At 42.0% G+C, this 15,602-nt stretch overlaps 1 protein-coding gene across 1 annotated transcript in view; it reads right to left on the bottom strand.

The window, feature by feature from the left end:
• The window catches only part of CDH4 (cadherin 4, type 1, R-cadherin (retinal)), a gene marked incomplete at its 5' end in the record, with an annotated part of 101,743 nt that overhangs the window by 62,746 nt on the left and 23,395 nt on the right, over positions 1–15,602 (bottom strand). The gene's annotated exons all lie outside the window — the stretch shown is intronic.

Raw genomic sequence — 15,602 nt, 5'->3', positions numbered from 1 at the left:
ACTTCACCTGCACAGAGCTCAGGCTGCAGTCAGGGTAGGTGGAGATGGCCAAACATATGTATAAACTCTTGGGATCAGCATATGAGGAAATTCCCAGGGCAAACAGCAACACATCCATTTTATTAACTGCTTATGGTCTAATTCTCTCTACTCCTGCTTTATTAGAAACCCAGTGTCTTATCTGACTCCCATGTCACATTTCAAGCTGCACACAAATGATGCCAGCAGAGTTACAGAGCCCTTGGAAGCCAGGCTTCCTGGTGGCAAAGGTCAGTGGCTCTGGGCACAGCAGTACTAAAGATCCCTTCTTAATAATAAAGACTCAGGAAGGATGAGAGAGCAACCAAAGGTATTGAGAACCTCCTGTTTACAGCTTCAGTGCTTGGAACGTGGGAGAGGTGGTGAAACAACAGTTCTGCTTGTGCAGGTTCGTAAAAGCCAGACTCAATCAATTAAGAAACCAAGAATCCTCCTTTTAGCAAAGTGAGGAAAAGCAGATCATGCAGCAAATTGACTCATGTGAGCTCCCTGATACTGTTTAATGCAGTGCCTAGAGCAGTAACATCCACCAAGTCTTGGGTCAACACAAAACCAGCTGAAACCCAAAGCCTGCTGAAGCCCAGCTGCAGCCTCCCAATGAATTTTACACTCCGGCTCCACTGAGCTGTAAAGAGCTGGCACATTTCTGAATATCTGCATGAAATAAGCGCAACAGCCTGCTTCTAAAAAGACATAACTGGCATGTTTTCTTTGGCTAGGACATCAGCCTCATGCCTGTTTCCTTATCAAGCTTTCTGATCAGGAGCTGTATCAGTCCAGGTAGTTGGATCTGAAAGCTTATGATGACAGCCCAAGGAGTTGAAACGAAATCAATAACCATACAAACACCACTCCCATCCTCTGCTCAGCTATATTTAAGATCAATCAATATGCATAAACGACTAGCGACAGGCACATCTGCACTAGTCTAGCACATAATCAACTTTGTCTTGTCTCAGCTTAATATAATTTTCCACCATATTAGCAGTCTTTATGATATCCTGTCTTTTCAAATAGACATAATTCAGAATCACTACATAGTTCAATTGGATTATCTGAGTTGCACAGACCCACACTTGCGCGCGCACACACACACACACACACACACAAAGCCACTCTTCAGCAGCAGCCTCTCTTCACTCCACTGTGGTTGGGATTAAAGCCATGTTTAAAGTGTTTGTAAGGAGGTGACATTTGAAGGCATCGCCAGCTTCTACCAATACCTCTGGCAGGAAAATTTACGTGTGTGTGTATACGTATACTTAACAGACTGGGAAAAGGAATGAACCAACTTATCAAATGCCATGCTGAAGCATCCATTAAAAATTGCATACACTTTTAATGACTTGGGTGAGCGTTGCTGTTGCATAAATTTATTTAACGTTAATGTCCCTAGTTTGCTGTAAATTTCACACTGTGAAATTACCAGGGCAATTCTAATGGAGCTGAAGCCTCCAGCTGCACTCTATGATAAAGGAGGAAATAATTATGAATTCCTCTGGGAAGCCAAAGAAAGTCAAAGATCTCCTTCAAAACTGCTCCCAGATGAGCTGCTCATCAGCAAGCTCTGGGGGTGCAGAACTGCTCCCCAGCGCCAGGGAAAGCACAAAGAGAAGGACACTCGTGCTGACAATGACTCCGCCACCAACTGACATTTAATTTGAAAGGATGGAAAGCTGGTGTCTGCAACAGCTTCTGCCAAGAAATGTATGAACAGTCAAGACAGAGCATGGAAGTGGGTTTTATGTTCCAAGTCAGGAGGACACTGTGTAATTTTACATCTAATCACCTAGCGTGAGACATAACGACCAAACACACAGCTCCAGGAGCTCACGCCTGAAGCTCTGACAGATGCCTGTAGCATGAGCGGATGCTGAACTACGCCGGTTGTTCCATCTAGGATGGCATTTTCTATATCCCTTTGAATCCAGAGCCTTTGCCAGAGTTCACAAGAAGAGTGGAAAAAGGATAAAAAATAGTAACTGCAGAAATCCCTTTGTACCAACCTCCTTAATCTTCCATCCCTGCAAATGTCTCTTCCTCCCCTTTTGGTTTTATCCTCACTCTTGTTCTCTCTCGTATCTCTGTGTTCATAGAGAGGCAGAAGGCTGTAGGACAGATGTTTCCCCCTTCTCCCACATCATTACAGGCTCTCCCAGCAGCGGGAGAGCCCACCTCGGCCATGAGCACGTCAGGGAACAGCTGGAGACCCCAGCCCCTGCCTCCTCCCCACCACCACACTCCTTGCCTGGCAGTCAGCATTCTCCCTTCGGTCAGCTTTGAACTCAGACCCTGCAATGAGTGACCCCAAAACTGGTCAGACTGCACCTCTGAAATGATAAAAGAGTTCATTCCTGGTAAGGAAAGTGGAGAAATGTAAGAAACAATATCACCTAATGGAACAGGCAGGCAGCATTTATTCAGTCTCTCCCTGTGCATCACTCACAGTAACGTGTTTCAGTGCACTTCAGGCTTGTTTCCCAAGAACAAATATAATTCTTATTTATAATGTAACAAAGGATAAAGCAGGTTTCCTGATTCTGATAAGTGACTCTGTGATTATTTCTGCAATAAAAACCACCATGTCTTTCAGATAATTCTCTCATATTTTACTCTGGTTTGGATCAGAGAAGGCACAGATGAGCTTCTCTGTGCCTTGAGTCACTTTGCTTATTTTCTCATTTATAAAACCCAGGGACCCACTGGAGAACACTTCCATGGTACTTAAGGACTTTTGAACGCTGAATTGAACTTCGTGGTCTGGACATGGAGCAGCGTAAAGCCAATGCAGAACTATGGAGAGCATCACCGTTTATCAGGCAATTGCATCCTGTGAAATGATAATGCAGTGACGGGGGGCTTGCGGCGTTATCACCGTGGATCATGACACAGCCCTTTCCTTGAACAGCAGTCATCTGGCTTCCTGAATAAGCAGGGAACCAAGATGCTGCTGGGAAGCCTGGCAGCAAAACACCAGTACAGTGCATCAGCATGCTCCAGGTGTTGGCTTGCTGTACCAAAATGGGGTGAAAAATGTTAAATGAAATGCAGTCACCTGCTTGGACTTTCTACTTGCATTCAAATTCCTCTAACAAAAAATGTACCATTTTATTTTCTGCGTTCTATCTTTTAAGGTAGCTGTCACCATACGATTCAGAAATACCAAACATAGTAAGAATGGGAACTTCTGTGTCAAAATGTCCCACTGAAATTCAGACACCTCCTTCTCACAGTCTGTGCAACACTGAGAAGCCAACAGGGCCTGGACCTCATTGGAAAAAATCTCCAAACAAATTCTGTGTTTACGTAATGATGTATTTATTTAGGGCCACTGCAAACATATACAGCTGGTTAGACTTGAAAATAACTGCATGTGAAAACGCAAACAATAATTTATGTAACTTTAAATGAGTTTTTGCAAGATGTTTTGATGTGTTTTCCCTCAACGCTCCCCTGCACATCTGCTTATTAAGTATGTCATTTAGCTTATCTTATTTCTTATGGATGTTGTAAGAAAAGCACCGTGCCTGTGCTCCTCTCTAAACCTGCCCTGAGACAGTATCTGGGGTCAGCACAATAATGTGAAATCCATTTCTCAAATCTGTCAGTCAGCCTTTGAAGATGCTAATACTGCAGGCAATGGTCACTCTGAGTTACATTAATAGGCTCTTACTGCAAACAGTGGAATTAGTTTTCAGAAGAACATCCCCAAATACCCATTTTGATATAGTAGGATGACAGTAGTGGCAGACACCATATAGAGAGCTGAAGGGGCCTGAGGATGAAAACTGGTGGAGAATTACGACAAAGTGGTTTTTCATCAGAAGATGCCGAGAGTGAAACTGCTCCCAAGGAAGGGCATTCGAAAACTCTCCCTCACTTGGAATTAATTTTTACATGGCAAAATTATCCCTTTTAAAATTGTTTTAATGGTTTGAGATAACGTTGAGAAAAAAAGATCTTTTAAAATGTCAAACATCATTTTAGCAGACCAATATCAATGTGAAATTTTGCAGCTATTATAATAAAAATGTTGATTCTCTCCAGATTTTTTTTTTTCTTCTGATTGGTAATTACAATTTAAAAAATTCATTGTTTTGTCCTAATCTGGGGGTGGGAAACTTTTGTGGGGCATTTTCTGCCTAATCAGGATCACCTACATAAACAGTTGCTGATGCTTCAATTTCTATTCCAATGCATATAGCCAAGAGATTCTCCAGCTCTCCAGTTTTGGGGTTCACAGAAATGCTGCCATGGCCAAAGGAGCTACCATCAACCCAAAGATCCATCCAACCTGGTCTTTGAGCTATTTTCCTAGCACTAGTGAAGTTTGCTCATGGAAATTCAGTTTAAGTATGTCTACATGTGCCGTGATCAGGGCAGAGACTGCTTTGCAAACAGGGCATCTGTTGAGGTCACGCAGTCATTCAGTGCCTCCCCAGCACATGCCACTGGAAGCTGCCTCCTTTCCCATCTGTAGGGCAGATTTTCCAATAGTGAGGAGTACTGGTAACCTCTCCAGATATTCTCTTTATGCTCAAATATGCATTCATTCAAACCACATCTAGCTGCTGATTTACAAACAAATATTGTTCATTATGTTTTCTATCAAACATCATGTCTTCCAATATCAAACATTAAAGGGGGAAAAATGTAAGTAATTCACAAATCTAATAATGCATTTCCCATCACACTCCTCTGCATTGCTGTGGCCACAAATCAGCCAAGATGAAAGCATTTCAGGGCTGAAGTTTAATGGCTAAAATAATTGCAGCAACATACACATCTCCAAAACAAACCACTTCCAGAATGAATAATGCTTGGAGTATCCTCTCATCTGCTACTTCAGTTCAGCTCAGTATAAGTCCCCCTGTGAGCAAAACACATACAATACATTGTATGGAATTTCAAACACTGCATATCTCTACAGCTGGACCAGCTCCACTCTGCTTCAAGCAAAGCAAAGAGATTTGCAGAGAGAAGGATGCTGCTCCCCTTATCTCTCTGAAACTCACCTTCAGAAGGTGAAAACAACAGTTCCTAAGTGGGCATCTTATTTGGCATATTCTTGCTAGGGTGGTAGCAATTCCCTTTAGAAAAGCAGCTATTTACCAGAAAAGCTTTACCAACTCTACAAGAGTCACTTGTTATTGACTTACAAACCCTGCTTCCTATCCTCAAGCAACAGGAACCGCCTTCAAGCATCTGCCCAAACTTTTAAGCATTTAAACAAGATCCTTCCTCATAAACTGAGATGAATTTCATGCTGGTATGAAGCAAAACTGCAATCTATTTTTCAGAGATCTGTATAAATTAAGTCTGGAAAGGCCAACTTATTGAACGTCTGGATAATATGAATCACTGCATTTTTATTCAATTAGCTCCCCTCCTAAATTTTAGCCATCAGATTTGAGGTCACTCAGTATGTGACCTGTTTACTTTAACTGAAAGCTGCGTTTGCTTTTCTGGAAAGGCATTTGGAACAGAAAGCATTGTAAGTGCAAAACATGAATAGCTTGAATAAAACATGATTGTACTGACATATACTCTACTTAATGAGGATTTCTTCCACTAAATCCCCACGTTTTTAAAAAATTGGAATAACAGAACAACAATGAAAGGAAAATATTTAGCCTAAAAATTGGGAGAGAACCAGTGAGGTTACCATGACAAAAGAACTAACTGCCTCACTGTTCTGCTACTACAAGCTTTAATGTGCAATGCTGGCTAAAATAACACACAGCTCCTTCCAACACATGACACTGTGCTGGCCTTATCCAAGAGACCCTCTCTCTCGACCTGTAGTGAATGGAGAATATCCCAGATCTCAGCACCTGATGTTGTGATTATTTATAGCCAGTCCAATGATGCTTGGAAGTGTCTAACAAGAATAGTTCTCTCCGTCAAAGAGAACCTCCTGCCATCTTTTTGGATACTAATTAGTACAGAACTCAAGGAATAAGACAGCATTTGCAGCGTAGAATAGTGAACTCCCACATTTTTGTCCCTGTGCACAAATTTCTGCCTTTTTGGAAGTGTTACATCCCCAGCAACTACGTACTCCAGGATACTGCCACTGTTCGAGTGCTCAGATGGGATGTACTATAAAGATACTAGATATATCTCCATTTTAACTATAGTTTACAAAGGACATAATGGCCTATGCATTGTTCATACTGATAATTTTCATTTTAAGAATACTTTCAGAATAGAAGCCTCGATACCTGGTCTTTTGACAGCTGCATTCCTTTGCATTTAAACTGCCTTTTTCTTATGCTCTGTTAAGAAAAGTCACTGCTGCAGATTGAAACATCCTGTAATCTCATTCATGCTCTGTCAAATGTGTTGACGATTATATTTTAGTAAGAAATGTAGCCCAAGATGGTTATAGAAATTAGTTGTGTTATTAAAAAGATAGTAGTAGTATAGGAAGAAAGAGTTAACAAAGCCTCTCTTTAAAATGCTAATAACAGACAATGGTCTGTGGATAAGTTAATTAGTGGAGCCAGCTTCTGCTTAATTATTTCACTTGACCTGGTGCAGATTTAGACAATAATCCCTTTAGAGAGGGGAAGGGGCTGTTGGAAAGTATGTGATGTACAGGAAATAAAACTTTAAATCTGCCTGAGCTGAGCAGGTAGTCTTCTATCTGAAATTGGAATGATACACTCTTCTCCACTGTAAGACAAGCTCAAATGGAAAAAGAAATGCAGGTCTGAACCAGAGAGATTATGCTAAGGACCTGGTGAGCTTTCCACTCCAATACTTAACTTTTTTTTCCTCCTCCCTATTCAGCTGGGATTTTACTATTGAATAATGTATAAACCAACCTACTGTAGTCAGAGGTGGGATTTCAGGAGCAACTTGAAACAAATACAACCAGACTGTACCAGAACTCTCTGAACATACTAAAATGTGTGTGAAGAAAGAAAAGGGTCTATAGACTATTAGTACAGGTGGGATTTTCTTATAGGAGAGGCTCTGAAGATTTCCAAATTTTAAAAAACAGGACTGATTAGGTTGGGTATTAGTCCTATTCTTGCTCAGACTCTGTAATTGGATCCAAATAAACTCAAAGGTTAGTTTTATCTGGTTTGGGGTTGACCTACTCAACCCCATGCAGCTTTTCAATCTGGTAACACCTCTTCAATAGCGTGCCCAAATATGAGTACGAAGTCATTACAGATTAACATCTGAATCAGTACAATCTCAAAATCAAAGAGAGTCTAAGCCAAATGTTAAAAGAATTAAAAAAGCAAATTGGGAGCTATTCTGGCAGGACAGTAAATAGCATCATATGCACTGTCTGAGTAAGATGAAACTCTTCGTTTCAGCCAAAGGGTAAGACTCATCCTTGGTGGAATCAGCTCCATGGGACAAGTGAGATGGCTGTAGGTTTACTTGTACATACTGGTTCTCCCTGTTCCATGGTTAGAGCATCCTTCTGTGCACATCTTCAGAAAGAAAACACACAAGGACTCAAGCTGAAAAACTTCACAGAGCAACTAGAATGATAAAAGCAGCACCATTGCTCTGGTTGATGCTTTTTATTAAAATCATAATTTGATGGGGAATGACAGGACAGAAGCAGTGCCAAGACAAATGCAAGCTGTATGTGGCAGATCACCTTGTCAGATACTTATTGGAGAAAAGTGCTCTGGTGCCGACGTGGGCTCCCCATCAGCTCCTCTAACAGCTACGTTTCACTGGAGCATAGGGATTATCATCCTCATCAGGAAAGATGAAGTTTCCTCAGCATCTGGTCTCCAGATGTGAAACAAACTTCTCAGGAGGATCAGCATGGCCACAAAATCATGAGTTGTTCCTCATCCCTCACAAAGACTATGACACTCTCCTCCTTCAAAGGGCAAGAGTGGCGAAGAAGACAGGTGAAGAAGACACAGTGTGTCCTGGTCATGGTCAAGGCACTTTGACAATGCCAGCAACAAGGCAAAGAATTACTGAAGACAAGTTCAAAATTAGCATTAAAAATACGGGTAGGACTGCTTATCCTGGTGACAGGTTGACCATGATTTTCTGAATCCCAAAGAGTCTGTGTTGCATAGACTGAAATAACTGGGAGAGCATGATAAGGTTTTGCGGAAACTACCAGACTGAGCAGCTTGCTTAACCAAACTGGGTCTGCTCTGCCATGTTGTTCCAGGGCACACAAATTGCTTCTTTGCCAAAAGCAAAGGTGTCAAGGATTAAATGCCACACATCTACTGGTCAAGGATTAGCAATATGGGCAACCATACAGTGTCCTCTGCCCGTCCAGGCGGTATGATTAAGTAAGTGTTTGCTGTGCTTATGTCCTTCATTAGTGTTTATTTTTGCTTGTCAATGTTATTAACTTCCTAAACCCCACAGTGATGACAGGGACATTAGTGTCTAAGCACAGGGAGGATAATGAGTGAATATGTGCAGATGAAACCTCAGCGAGGCTGAGCTTACACAAACTCACATTCAAATGGTGCCAACAGATCATCACAATTTGTATAACCAGTTGGTCTCCAGCCCATTGTATTTGTGTCCTGATCATCTCGCTGGCAAATTATTTTTGGAGGTAAATACTATGGCTATTTTCCTATCTACTCACTGGACTCCCATACATTCCAAACTATTTACCAGCCTCTTTCTTTGGAAAACTTTTTTGTTCTTTTCAAGGCCAGTTTGGATGGGGTTTTGAACAACCTGGTCTAGTGGACAGTGTCCCTATCCGTGGCAAAGGGTTGGAATTGGATGAGCTTAAAGGTCTCTCCCAATCCAAACCACTCTATGATTCTTTAGAAGTTTCCCCTATCATCTCCAAATCATCATTTTTCTTTTAGTGAAGCACAAACTAAAGCTATCATCTTCCAAGACTCGTGCCTCAGAGCCCTTCCTCTATCGATTTTACTAGTCTACCTAGCTAGCAGGTTTTTATCAAGGAAAAATAATGAAAAAAACCCCTTTCCGTACACACAGGCTCCAAAATCTGATTGGCAGCACCAAATTAGAAAGTTGCAGCAATCATACAGAAGACTGGAAGGTACAGATGATTCTGGAAACACCCAGCAGAAAGACACATAGTCACTGCTATTTGAGAAACACAAATGGGAAGACATATTCTTTCCAGGTACTGAAACAAGGCTTCAGAAAGACTGACATAATTCCCCTCTTAATTAAAACAAATGACAGTATTTCTATAATGAGGCTTCATTCACATCCCATCCTGCAACAGGGGCTACTGAGGAATCCATTAAGCAATGCTGAACCAAGAGCACTCAGAGCAGATTCAAGCCCTCCCCATCTACTAACTTGTGGTATCTCAAATTACTACAAGTGGCCCTCCATTGGGTGCATGATGCATTTCCACAGGCTTTAAATGGGGTTAATAAAATGAACCTTCTTCACTGATGAGTGGTAGTGCTCCTCACCATAATTTGCTGAAAAAGGTCATTCTTGTCTGTAATAAGAAAATGAAATGCATGCTGGAATGATGGAGCGAGCTCAAATCAGTTCTATGTACAATGTGGAAACATAAACCAGAATTAACCATAAATCTACTGGCTAAATTGAGCTTATGGCTAATCAGCTCTTCCTTTGGCAGGATATGCTGCTGTGGAAATGGGATAATTTTGTAACTGAATAATTTAAGCAGTTTTATCTTTAAGTAATGATTTCAGGCATACTAATATATAAAGCTTCAGTATTTATATTTTTGTTACATGGACCTGAAAAATTATAAGGTATCAGGTATAATGCAGTATTCAGTGATAAATGACATTTATAGAGTGGCTTTCATCCCCCAGAGTGACTCTGTGCTCCACAAATCCCTGGGATGGCATGTGGCAGCCAACAAGGGCAGAGCCTGCTGTGCGACAGCACTGGGGCAACCTGCTTCTCAATAGCTAAGAGAAACTGTCCAACACATTAAGGCCAAGCCTAGAACGGACAAGTAGATCAGAGCCTGACCTGCCGTTCAGGGGATTCTACAGTATTTTACCTGCCCATTCCTGTTAAGACTCTGGTAGTTTATGTCTGCCTTGAAGACATGCTCCACGAAGACTTACAACCATTATTTGAATGCTGTGAGAACTGGAAAAGCCACTTATCCTTGGAACTCTGTTACAGTCCATCATCTCAGTCATTGGAAAACAATTTGAGAGCCTGTGATTTCGGAGCCTAAATACAGTGGCTTGTAGCCCAAATTCATAGAAATGGATGTGCCTCACTGGCAAAACAATCACTAATCTCTCACTCTCATTCTCCTCCTGTGAGTTCAGTTGTGGGTGCATTTTTCTGCACGTTTTAATGCAGTGATATGGGAACTTCATCTTTAAAAGCAAGATACTTGTGTCTCAGCAGAATCTACCTTGGTTTAGTTCTTCTCTGGAAAAAGTAATGGAGAGAACATAAAAACCAGAATTCCTGTCACGTTAAAGAACTCCTGTAACAGATACAAATGACAAACACGGTGCACGCTGGATTGTGCCTGTCAGAAGGTGACATCCTCTTACCAATTTTTGCATTAGTCCTTACTGCTCTTTGGAGATGGCTAATTTGAGTGAGGAAAATGGGAAACTCTTAGGATGCAGTTAAGCCATTTAGATGTCACTTTCCCTCATTCTTTGTGTTTTGTCAGTACACATACAGGACTGATAATCTGCACAGATTCACTCATCACTCATATTGTGTCAAGATCCTTCAGCCTCATGCTGCAGCAGATGTTCCTCCAGCCCTGCTCACAAGAGGTGGCGTAGGTTTGCAGAACATCACATTGATATGCAGCGAAGGGAAATAATTAACACAAGCAACAACAATTTAGAACATAATACATTCCTTTTGTTATATTCCAGGGGTGGAAAAAGGATTGAAAGCTGCTGGACTCTTCTGTTTCTTAGTGCAGAAAGCAGAGCTCAGCCTGTGCTACCTGTTGGCTACGTTTAGCGGAGTATGTATAGAGTATATAAGAAAGGTATAAGAAGTAAGGTATTATAAGTGTATAAGCAAGTATATAAGCAAGGCTCAACCTGTGTTACCTGTTGGCTACATTTAGTAGAGTATGTATTCTTAGAGTATCAGCTGGATGGAAGAGACAAGCCCAGATTAAACCCACTGTATTTGGATGATCTCAAACTAGTGGATTGCTGTCTATGGGACTGTTTCACAAAGGATGAATTATAGCAATCTCAATGGCTAAAGTAATTCCTATCACCAGTGCAATGCCTTGTTTACTCCCAGCCACCATTTGAAATGAAGGAACAAGGCTTTGAAAAGCTGCTGCAATAACCTGGAGGTAAATGTACCCATAAATAGTTACTACAAATGGTAAAACCCAATCCTCGCTCAGTTTTTGGAGGAGCAGAATACCATTTGTTTCTGGTTTTTTGGTTTGTTTTTTGTTTTTTTTAATGTAACATTTCAAAAATCTGCTCCATCAGAAATGCCGAGTTGCACCAAAACCAGTGTTGGAAAAGAAATCAACTGTCTCTGCTAATAAGAAGAACTCTTCCTCTTCCCCACAGAAATCCTGCCATTTCATTCATAAATAAAATAAGCCACTAACTCAGTTGTTGGCAGGCTCTCCCTTTTATCTTTCACTCACTTGAGAAAGACTAGCACCATCACGTTTTTGGAAAGCCAAGTGCAGTAATCATAGAATTGTATTTCATGTATTTTTAAAAGCATTTGCAGCAGCTGAGAGCCAATCACTTTTAGAAGAAATATAAACATACAGAAATTCGGAAGAAGCAACTCAGAGCCACTGACTTTCTTCATTCCTTCAACACGAAATGAATGTGCTGGGAAGGGACTCCTTTCTTCATAAGATTTCAAAAAGTTAGCAACATTACATTGCAAGCACCACTTATTATCTCAAATAAGCTTGCATGACATTTGAGACGTCTCCACATTTATTGGCCTGGCAGCAGAGTGTGGGATCAACCAGCTCCCTTTCTCTCGTTGCTTTTTTTTCCCCTCTTGCTTGCTCAAAGTCCATGTTCATAAAATATTTAGGGGGAGCTCTTCAGAGGCTGATATTGCCTATACTATAGCCCCAGTGCAGGTTTACTATGCTACTGAGACAGATATTCTGCCACCAGAGAAATCGGAAGAGCTGATGGGGTTGAATTTCTGCCCCAGGAGCTTACTGTCAGACTGACAGTCTGGGCTCAATCCCTGCCTGGGATGCCAGTGTAAGCAGAAGCGGATGAAATGAGCTAACATGCAGAACAGATCTGGTCCCTTTTGCATGGGTATAAGGAGAAATGTTACTTTGCAGAATGGAAAACAGAAATATGAATGTTCTGCCTGCTTCTGAGCCCCCGCTGGGGACAGCTGACGCTTTGTTACCTCTTACTATTTTCTTCCCACTGAAAAAACCACAAAGCTATGACGTGGAATTCAGATGCACTGCTAAATTAAGCTATGAGTTAGGTAGCATCTCCTAATAGTAACACAGCAGCCTGCAGCAGCCTGCCACAAATTCGATAAGCTAGTATGGTCCCCTCCTATCCCCTGAACTTCGTTACAACTTGTTCATCTCATGTGTTCACAGCCTTCCTTACTAATCCACGCATTTTGTGCTCTTAGCACTATTTGATCTTTCCCTCCTAGCTTCATTAAATCAGCTACAATTTCCTACATTTCCCTGTATTAGAGCAAGTATCTGCTTTTAACCTTTTCAGCTAAGCCTGGCTGTCTGAATGCACCTTTGAACCTCTGGCATACACTAAATCCCTATCATTTTCTCTATTAGTTCAAGGGATAGATGTTCCTTTGTTCCACCTTTGGCATTTCTCACCCTTAGGCATCCAGGAGCTTAAATCAGGCTGTTGCTAAACTGTCCTCCTTTAATAATTTTCAAGAAGTGCAGTCCAATTATCTCTATCTTCCTTGGGGATCCATTCAATTAAGCACAGTTATAATGAGTGAATGGATACCAATGCATTGTAACCATATTTGCATCCAGATTAATGGGAACCAGGTAAGATAACATTAAAGCCATCACTATTATATTACCTTGGCTTTTGATTTTGTTGTTTTCAGCACCAGAGACATTTAGAGAGACCAGCACAATTTGAGAGGCTGAATTTTTAATTTCCTCCTTGGTTTGTGGAAAAAAAGGTTTAGAAACAGCATCAAACTACATGAATTTGTCTTAAAATAGGTTTCTTGCAGGTTAACCAAAACACTTCTCATGACAGAAAATAAGCTGGAACATATTATCCAGTTTCTTGGACATTTCATGAATTGAAGGTATTGTAAGAAACCAGTAACGGAGCCTCAGGTGACATGGTCTAGTGTGAGGTGTTCCCCCCACATGGCAGGGGGTTGGAACTAGATGATCTTAAGATTCTTTCCAACCCAAACTGTTCTATGATTCTATGAATATTTAAGGGTAGATGCTGAGAGTATGAGGCACGCAACAGAAAGGCTGAGCTAGAAACACCAGTTCTGAAGTGACTTTTCTCCCCTCTGAAAGACAAGTGCTGGATCTGGAACACAGACCTGTCTCTCAGATATGGAATAGCTTTGACAGTTATTTTCATGCCTGCTTTGAGGCACCTTTGCATTGCAGGAGCAAGGCAGAAGGGTCCAGTGGAGACTGAAAACCTGGTTCTGTTTCAACACAGCTTAACATAATAGTGTCATAGGCACTGATAAATGTGTCAATAAGCATTTGGAGAAATAACTGGTATCCAGGGAATTCATCTCAGTTGTAGTAGTTTCAGCTGAATAGGTCAGGTTTGTTAACATTTTAATTTACACAAATCTGCATTCCAAGTACTGCTCTTCAGCTCCTTTTCCTAACAATAAGAAAATGTCAGCAGCAAAACCAGATTTACTTGTCTAATAGCCTTCTCCAGACTTCAGGAAAAACAAACAAAAACAAAAAATCCCAATCTGTGCTATAGTTATGGGAGTGCTTAAACACATTTTTCAATTTAGACCTACCCACATTTTATGTTCATAAACCAGAAACTTCTGCCAATTCCAGATGTAATCCTGCACGGCAGCATAGAGTGCTGGGAATACGCGTGTCTTGTAGCTTCAGGGCAGCCCTAGGATTGTGCCCAGAGGTGGTTGTTCTGCCTCCATCCAAGTGTCTATTGCCCAGCCTGGGACACTCAACACTATTCCCATATACAATGTGCCAGCTTGCCTTGATTTCCCAGGCTCAGTGCAACAGGGGAACTAACATGAAGCATATGGTTCCCCTGCAGGTTTTTAAAGTACTTCAGATGCAATAAGACAAAACTGGGAAAAGACGATGTTCTGCTTATCCTTTCCCCCTTAATTATCCCCTGCCTCTTTTTTTCAGCTGATTTACTAAGATTGAAACCTCTCTCTTCTACGAAGCTATCCTGATCTATGTCTGTGAAGTAAATACAAACCAACAACCTTTCTCTACCGTAAAGCCCTACCTTAATATGCTGGCCCCCACTGATGTCAAGGGGACAGTAATACTTCTGTCATTTCCACAAAATCAGCATTTCCCTGCCAGAATTCAGATCTCTGCTCTGAGCACCCTGTCACCATCCATCCCCCTGAGGGCTGCCTGCAATCTCTACAGCACTTGCTTCTCCTCTTCAACTACAAGCACGCTGCAGGCTTCAGCCCTGCCTAGGATAATCCACCTGCTTAAGATTCAGCTGACTTTCTGGTTCTCTGAATAAAAAGAGCAGAGAAAGGTCAAATCTGCCCCAGGTTGCGCTTGCAAAGCCTGCCACATCAGGTGGGAAGGAACGGGCTCTGGTGCTCCTCCTGCTCCCCCAGCTCTGCTTCTTGTCTTCACATCTGGAATGCTCTTTGCTCACCCGACCTTCTCCTTGGAAAGCTGTTTCACACAGCATCTACCTCTGGGTTGGCTCGCCCTGAAACTGTGCCTTGGGCAAGCCCCAGATCCACGCCATTCCCAGCCAGCAGCCCCATCCTGTGCTGGTCCCGCTGGCTGCCCAGGGGCACTCTGCTTGCTGCTGAGCTGCTGCCAGAGCTTTTATCTGCTCTCAGCAGTGGCTCCACAGCCGCATTTGGGATTCATCCCAAAGCTCCTGTGCAGCTCTGAAGCAAAAAAAAACCCCCTCTGAGGTGCTGAAGGTTTTCACCCCTCTGAGTTGGGTGTCCCAGGCAGGAAACCCACGCACCAGCCCGCATGTTGGGCATCCTGCTCATGCCATCCCTGCCATCAGTCATGGGGGAGGAAGGGAGAGAAAAGAGAAAACCAGTTTCTGGTGCCTCCTCTCAGGAATGCAGCACGCTGGGCTCTCTCAGAAGGGATTTTACTGGACTTCTTATCTCTGGGGACTGCCCGAACTTAAACATCTGAACCTAAGACTATGTACATCCTCACTTTTGTATCTGCTGAGTAGCCATACTATCTGTGGCTAAGTTGCTTAATGAACAAATGGTCCTTATCATTTAGTTGATCAAGATCTACTAATTGCATTGGACAGGCAACACTACATGAACCACTGAGTCCGGTGGAGAAAAACTTCAGTTCTGGGATTCTTTCCCTTCACATCCATTGACCTCTGTCCCCTTCTTCCCCAGACACTCCAACCCACCACTGATGCTAC

The sequence above is a fragment of the Nestor notabilis genome, unplaced genomic scaffold, assembly GCF_000696875.1.
Source record: "Nestor notabilis isolate BGI_N333 unplaced genomic scaffold, ASM69687v1 scaffold1183, whole genome shotgun sequence".
In the NCBI taxonomy this organism is placed as follows: domain Eukaryota; kingdom Metazoa; phylum Chordata; class Aves; order Psittaciformes; family Psittacidae; genus Nestor; species Nestor notabilis.
This window is presented reverse-complemented; position numbering and strand designations above follow the sequence as displayed.